This window comes from Bufo gargarizans, chromosome 1 (genome assembly GCF_014858855.1).
Source record: "Bufo gargarizans isolate SCDJY-AF-19 chromosome 1, ASM1485885v1, whole genome shotgun sequence".
NCBI lineage: Eukaryota > Metazoa > Chordata > Amphibia > Anura > Bufonidae > Bufo > Bufo gargarizans.
In genome coordinates, this window is record NC_058080.1 from 495,053,828 (window position 1) to 495,062,806 (window position 8,979).

Consider the following 8,979-nt stretch of genomic DNA (forward strand, 5'->3'; position numbering starts at 1 on the left):
ATAGCGCTACTATATTCCGCAGCGCTTTACAGACATTAGCATCCGCTTATATAGCGCTACTATATTCCACAGCACTTTACAGACATTAGCATCCACTTATATAGCGCTACTACTATATTCCGCAGCGCTTTACAGACATTAGCATCCACTTATATAGCGCTACTATATTCCACAGCACTTTACAGACATTAGCATCCACTTATATAGCGCTACTACTATATTCCGCAGCACTTTACAGACATTAGCATCCACTTATATAGCGCTACTATATTCCACAGCACTTTACAGACATTAGCATCCACTTATATAGCGTTACTATATTCCGCAGCGCTTTACAGACATTAGCATCCACTTATATAGCACTACTATATTCCGCAGCACTTTACAGACATTAGCATCCACTTATATAGCGCTACTATATTCCGCAGCTCTTTACAGACATTAGCATCCACTTATATAGCGTTACTATATTCCGCAGCGCTGTACAGACATTAGCATCCACTTATATAGCGCTACTATATTCCACAGCGCTTTACAGACATTAGCATCCACTTATATAGCGCTACTATATTCCACAGCGCTTTACAGACATTAGCATCCACTTATATAGCGCTACTATATTCCACAGCGCTGTACAGACATTAGCATCCACTTATATAGCGCTACTATATTTCACAGCGCTTTACAGACATTAGCATCCACTTATATAGCGCTACTATATTCCGCAGCACTTTACAGACATTAGCATCCACTTATATAGCGCTACTATAGTCCACAGCACTTTACAGACATTAGTATCCACTTATATAGCACTACTATATTCCGCAGCACTTTACAGACATTAGCATCCACTTATATAGCGCTACTATATTCCGCAGCGCTTTACAGACATTAGCATCCACTTATATAGCGCTACTATATTCCGCAGCACTTTACAGACATTAGCATCCACTTATATAGCGCTACTATATTCCGCAGCGCTTTACAGACATTAGCATCCACTTATATAGCGCTACTATATTCCACAGCACTTTACAGACCTTAGCATCCACTTATATAGCGCTACTATATTCCGCAGCACTTTACAGTCTTTAGCATCCACTTATATAGCGCTACTATATTCCGCAGCGCTTTACAGACATTAGCATCCATTTATATAGCGCTACTATATTCCGCAGCGCTTTACAGACATTAGCATCCACTTATATAGCGTTACTATATTCCGCAACACTTTACAGACATTAGCATCCACTTATATAGCGCTATTATATTCCACAACACTTTACAGACATTACCATCCACTTATATAGCGCTACTATATTCCGCAGCACTTTACAGACATTTACAGCTTCCTGTACTCAGCATGAAGACGAGTCTGACGCAGAATCCAGAAGACTAATGAGCCTCTTTAAGTCTTTTAAGACAAAGCAGAAACAGAAGGCCAAAAGCGTGATCCTATCTCCTCATCCTCTGACGATTCTCTGACGTCTGAGAGTGAATGTTCTGACTCTGATTGGGAAGTCTCTAATATGGAGGAAAATTTCCTTTTTGATAGGAAGAGTGCGAACCGCTTAATCAAAGAAGTAAAAGGAATAATGGAGACTAAGGCATCCACTTATATAGCGCTACTATATTCCACAGCGCTTTACAGACATTAGCATCCACTTATATAGCGCTACTATATTCCACAGCGCTTTACAGACATTAGCATCCACTTATATAGCGCTACTATATTCCGCAACACTTTACAGACATTAGCATCCACTTATATAGCGCTACTATATTCCGCAGCACTTTACAGACATTAGCATCCACTTATATAGCGCTACTATATTCCACAGCACTTTACAGACATTAGCATCCCCTTATATAGCACTACTATATTCCACAGCACTTTACAGACATTAGCATCCGCTTATATAGCGCTACTATATTCCGCAGCGCTTTACAGACATTAGCATCCACTTATATAGCGCTACTATATTCCGCAGCACTTTACAGACATTAGCATCCACTTATATAGCGCTACTATATTCCACAGCGCTTTACAGACATTAGCATCCACTTATATAGCGCTACTATATTCCACAGCGCTTTACAGACATTAGCATCCACTTATATAGCGCTACTATATTCCACAGCGCTTTACAGACATTAGCATCCACTTATATAGCGCTACTATATTCCACAGCGCTTTACAGACATTAGCATCCACTTATATAGCGCTACTATATTCCGCAGCACTTTACAGACATTAGAATCCACTTATATAGCGCTACTATATTCCACAGCGCTTTACAGACATTAGCATCCACTTATATAGCACTACTATATTCCACAGCGCTTTACAGACATTAGCATCCACTTATATAGCGCTACTATATTCCGCAGCGCTTTACAGACATTAGCATCCACTTATATAGCGCTACTGTATTCCGCAGCGCTTTACAGACATTAGCATCCACTTATATAGCGCTACTATATTCCACAGCGCTTTACAGACATTAGCATCCACTTATATAGCGCTACTATATTCCGCAGCGCTTTACAGACATTAGCATCCACTTATATAGCGCTACTATATTCCGCAGCGCTTTACAGACATTAGCATCCACTTATATAGCACTACTATATTCCACAGCGCTTTACAGACATTAGCATCCCCTTATATAGCACTACTATATTCCACAGCACTTTACAGACATTAGCATCCGCTTATATAGCGCTACTATATTCCGCAGCGCTTTACAGACATTAGCATCCACTTATATAGCGCTACTATATTCCGCAGCGCTTTACAGACATTACCATCCACTTATATAGCGCTACTACTATATTCCGCAGCGCTTTACAGACATTAGCATCCACTTATATAGCGCTACTATATTCCGCAGCACTTTACAGACATTAGCATCCACTTATATAGCGCTACTATATTCCGCAGCGCTTTACAGACATTAGCATCCACTTATATAGCGCTACTATATTCCGCAGCGCTTTACAGACATTAGCATCCACTTATATAGCGCTACTATATTCCGCAGCACTTTACAGACATTAGCATCCACTTATATAGCGCTACTATATTCCACAGCCCTTTACAGTCTTTAGCATCCACTTATATAGTGCTACTATATTCCGCAGCGCTTTACAGACATTAGCATCCACTTATATAGCGCTACTACTATATTCCGCAGCGCTTTACAGACATTAGCATCCACTTATATAGCGCTACTACTATATTCCGCAGCGCTTTACAGACATTAGAATCCACTTATATAGCGCTACTATATTCCGCAGCGCTTTACAGACATTAGCATCCACTTATATAGCGCTACTATATTCCGCAGCGCTTTACAGACATTAGCATCCACTTATATAGCGCTACTATATTCCGCAGCGCTTTACAGACATTAGCATCCACTTATATAGCGCTACTATATTCCACAGCGCTGTACAGACATTACCATCCACTTATATAGCGCTACTATATTCCACAGCGCTGTACAGACATTAGCATCCACTTATATAGCGCTACTATATTCCGCAGCGCTTTACAGACATTAGCATCCACTTATATAGCGTTACTATATTCCGCAGCACTTTACAGACATTAGCATCCGCTTATATAGCGCTACTATATTCCGCAGCACTTTACAGACATTAGCATCCACTTATATAGCGCTACTATATTCCACAGCACTTTACAGACATTAGCATCCACTTATATAGCGCTACTATATTCCGCAGCGCTTTACAGACATTAGCATCCACTTATATAGCGCTACTATATTCCACAGCACTTTACAGACATTAGCATCCACTTATATAGCGCTACTATATTCCGCAGCACTTTACAGTCTTTAGCATCCACTTATATAGCGCTACTATATTCCGCAGCGCTTTACAGACATTAGCATCCACTTATATAGCGCTACTATATTCCGCAGCGCTTTACAGACATTAGCATCCCCTTATATAGCGCTACTATATTCCGCAGCGCTTTACAGACATTAGCACCCACTTATATAGCGCTACTATATTCCGCAGCACTTTACAGTCTTTAGCATCCACTTATATAGCGCTACTATATTCCGCAGCGCTTTACAGACATTAGCATCCATTTATATAGCGCTACTATATTCCGCAGCGCTTTACAGACATTAGCATCCACTTATATAGCACTACTATATTCCGCAGCACTTTACAGACATTTACAGCTTCCTGTACTCAGCATGAAGACGAGTCTGACGCAGAATCCAGAAGACTAATGAGCCTCTTTAAGTCTTTTAAGACAAAGCAGAAACAGAAGGCCAAAAGCGTGATCCTATCTCCTCATCCTCTGACGATTCTCTGACGTCTGAGAGTGAATGTTCTGACTCTGATTGGGAAGTCTCTAATATGGAGGAAAATTTCCTTTTTGATAGGAAGAGTGCGAACCGCTTAATCAAAGAAGTAAAAGGAATAATGGAGACTAAGGAAGACCCTGTTGCTGCACAGGACAAGGAGAGTCTCTTCTATTTTCCAAAGGAAAAAGCTTCAGTCCTCCCAAGCCATCCAGTTCTGGACTCCATATTCCAGAAAGAATGTAAATGTCCCCTGAAGATGATGGATCCTGGCTCAAGATTCCGTTCTGTTTATAAGATCGACTCCACTGAGTCCTCAAGCTGGGAAGTCCCCGCCAGAGTTGATCCTGCGGTAACAAGTCTGGCTAAAAGGTCCTTCTTTCCTGCAGATGACTCCGCGTTGCTGAGCGACCCGATGGACAGAAAAGCAGATAACTTGTTAAAGAGACTGCATTCTTACTTGGCCACGTTAAGTAAGGCAGCCATGGCCGCAGTACCAGTGGCTCGAGCCCTCAGAATCTGGCTAAGTCATCTAGGAAGGGACATCGAGGACGGAGTCTCCAGGGAAGACCTGCTTCTTCAACTGCCGTCCCTTAAAATGGCCGCTGAGTTTTTGTGCGACCTTCCAGTGCATTCGCTGAGATTTCTGGCTAAAGATATGGCTCTCTCAAATTCGATAAGAAGAACCTTGTGGCTCAAGCTATGGGCAGGAGATGTTGCCTCAAAGACCAACCTCTGCTCTTTACCCTTTGAGCCTGGGAGACTGTTCAGCTCTCAGCTAGACAAGCTGTTAGAATCCAATTCTGATGAAAAATCTCTGAAGTTCCCTCAGTTTAAAACTAAGAATCGTCCGAGGAATTTTTGTCCCTTTGGTAGGCAGCCTTACCGCAGAACAGGCTATCGTGGGCGATCTAGCAGAGGCCGGTCAGACAGAAGAGTCCTTCCCAGTTCTGCTGAAATAACAAGAGGAAAGGAGGACATCAGTAAAAACTCCAAGGCTGATTTCTGATGTCGAAAGCCAGTCTGTAGGAGGTCGCTTATCCTACTTCTACAACAACTGGGAGAGAATCACTACAGACAAATGGGTTCTGGATCTAGTAAGAGACGGATACTCACTAGAGTTTCTACATCAGCCAAGAAGCAGATTTCTGTATCAAAGAGAAGACCCTCGTATAGATCACCTAGTGGACCAATTTCTAAAGAAAGGAGCTTTAGAACGGGTACCAAGAGGTCAAGAAAAAAAGGGAGTCTACTCCAGATTGTTTCTAGTCCCAAAAGCAAGCGGGGATTGGCGTCTCGTTATAGACCTCAGATACTTAAATCATTTTCTGAGAAAAATCCATTTCAAGATGGAAACGTTAAGATCGGTGGTGTCCACTCTTCAGCAAAACCAGTTCATGGCCTCCCTGGACTTGGAGGACGCCTACCTGCATGTACCAATAAGATCTTCCTCAAGGAAATTCCTAAGAGTAGCCGTCAGAAGAGCAGGGAAAATCCTGCACTTTCAATTCAGAGCATTGCCCTTCGGGCTGACGTCCGCACCCAGAATTTTTACCAAGATATCAGTGGTGGCAGCAGTGCATCTACGCTTACAGGCTATTCAAGTCTACCCTTACTTGGACGACTGGCTAGTGGCAGCAGCAATGGAGGAACAGTTACGGCTTCATCTCCGTACAGTCATCTCGCTTCTCCAGTCCCTCGGTTTCATAATTAGTTGGAAGAAATCTCAGCTCTCCCCAACGACGTCAAAAAGATTCTTGGGGATGGTGATAGACACCCGCTGCATGAAAGTTTTCCTTCCTTCAGACAAGAGTCAGAAGATCACAGAGGAAGTGAGAACCTTGAGGTCCATTCACAAGCCATCCGTATGCAGAGTGATGAAGACCTTGGGCCATCTGACTTCTACCATAGATGCGGTCCCCTGGGCGAAGATCCATATGCGAGACCTTCAATGGAATATGATACAGGCAAGACGCACCAGTCATTGCGATTTGGAAAGAAGAATCAGCCTGAGGCCATCCGTTATTCAGAGTCTGAACTGGTGGTTACAGACGGAGAAGCTCACAGTAGGAAAATCGTTTCAGTATCTGTCGCCGATAATGATGACCACGGATGCTTCAGCCAGAGGCTGGGGAGCTCATGTGCAGAACAGATGGATCCAAGGGAAATGGTCTCCCCAGGATCTGCGACAGTCCTCGAACTTCAAGGAAATGAAGGATGTTCTGGAATCGCTAGTCCATTTTCAAACTCTCCTGGAAGGAAAATCGGTGCTGGTTCGCTCAGACAACCTCTCCACTATATTCTATCTGAACAAACAGGGAGGAACGAGGAGCCCGTCCTTGATGAAATTATGCAAACGGATTTTCACCTGGGCAGAATCACATCTTTTGCAATTAAGAGCGATTCATATAAGAGGCTGTTACAATATACAAGCAGATCGTCTGAGTCGGATGACAGTCAGTCCGAGCGAGTGGGGTTTGAATCCGATTTACTTCAATCAAATCATAGCCAGATGGGGTTGTCCAACCTGGGATCTGATGGCCTCCAGACAAAATCGGAAACTCCAGAAGTTCTGCTCCCTGAGCAAGCACGACGGGCCGACAGTGGTAGACGCCTTCTCTATGTCTTGGAGTCGCCTATTTGTCTACCTATTTCTACCAGCGCCCCTCATACCGAGGGTTCTACAGAAGATTGCGGTAGAAAGACCGAAAGTAATACTAATAGCACCATTTTGGCCCCGGAGGTCATGGTTTCCTCTTCTTCTCCAACTGTCCGAAGGGAACTATTGGAAGCTTCCAAGAGCCCCCAACCTTCTCATCCAGCAGGGTCTATTCCATCAGAACCTAGACAGGTTACACCTCACGGCCTGGATGTTGAGAGAAGCAGATTAGAGGAAGAGGGCCTACCAGCTTCGGTCATTGACACACTAATGAATTCCCGCAAGCGTTCTACCAATGTGAAATATGCCAAAGTATTAAGAAAATTCCGGTCTTAGTTGTCGGGGAAAGGATATACGGAAATAAACATCTCCCGTATTCTTCAGTTCCTTCAAGAAGGATTTGATATGGGCTTGAAGCCGAATACCTTAAAATCCCAGATGACTGCCATTAATATCTTGACAGAGAATAAATATCTGTTCCATCCTCTGATAGTCAGATTCTTCAAGGCCTTGAAGAGGCTAAGACCGGTGATTCACGAACCCTTTCCTGTATGGGACTTATCCCTAGTACTAAGGGGACTCACAAAACCACCCTTTGAACCGTTGGAACAGGTGGACATCAGATATCTCTCCTGCAAAGTTCTGTTTCTTGTAGCCATTACTTCGGCGAAAAGATTGGGGGAACTACAAGCTTTATCTTCCAGACATCCATATATACAAATCCTTCCCGATGGGATATTGATTAGAACTATGCCTTCTTTTCAACCAAAGGTTCCTTCCACTATGAATATTAATAGGGAAACCTTCTTGCCTACGTTCATCCCAAATCCGGCTGATGAAGAACAGGAGCAGTTACATATGCTGGATGTGAAAAGAGCAGTAGAAACCTATTTGCGAAGAACGGAAGAGTTCCGTTTAGACAAAAGTCTTTTTTTGCTTTATTCTGGACCGAGAAGAGTGTGAACGCCATCCAAGGATTCACTCGCCCGGTGGATAAAGAACACCCATCACAGAAACCTACTTGTTAGAGGAGGAAACTCCACCACTTTCCATCAAGGCTCATTCCATGAGATCGACAGCAGCCTCCTGGGCGGAATACGGGAAGGTGTCTATACAAGAAATCTGCAGCGCAGCCTCCTGGTCCACTCCTTCCACCTTCGCAAAACATGACGGGGGTATTGGTTATCCGCCGTCCGACCCCTAACACACCCCTTTCTTCCCCCAAATTCCCCCAAACTAACTCCACCCATCTCTCAACTCAACCTGTCCCCAAATGACACACAGACACCAAGCTTGGAATAAATCGGCCACATCTTGCCTCCAGCCGTTGCCCTCCAGCTCAGAAGCACCACTGAATAGCCCCTTTAAAATCCGTCACCACTGGGAGTCCAGCCCCCACCATGGAGCCCTCCCAGCATCCTCCTCTGTGAATATGACCAACTTCAAGGACCTCCCCCCGCCACAGCCACCGTGACACCTACACAGACCTACCTGCCCCTCTACCCACTAAAACTCCACCCCCTAACCCTACAACAAAGGGAGGGTGGGTGGGAGCTCTTCTTTTCCACAAAATGGCCCCCGTTCTCCTCTCTGCTACCCTATTTAACCCCCTTAGCTCCACCCCTGCACTCAAACCACCAAATCCTCCTCTTCCAAGATTCCTCCTCCCATCTCCTCTAAACCCTACCTAACTCACTACCAAGGGGTCTCCCTAAACCAAACCCCCGTCATGATGCCCTCCCCTAAGGCTACGCCCCTCAGTCCGGCCATAACTTGACGGGGTATTGGTTATCCGCCGTCTTCTTCCCCCAAATCCCCCCAAACTAACTCCGCCCATCTCTCAACTCAACCTGTCCCCAAATGACACACAGACACCAAGCTTGGAATAAATCGGCCACAGCAGCCGTCTTTTATTAAAAAATAAACATAACATTTAATAAATAACAATTCCCCCCCCCCCCCCGAGGGGAGGTC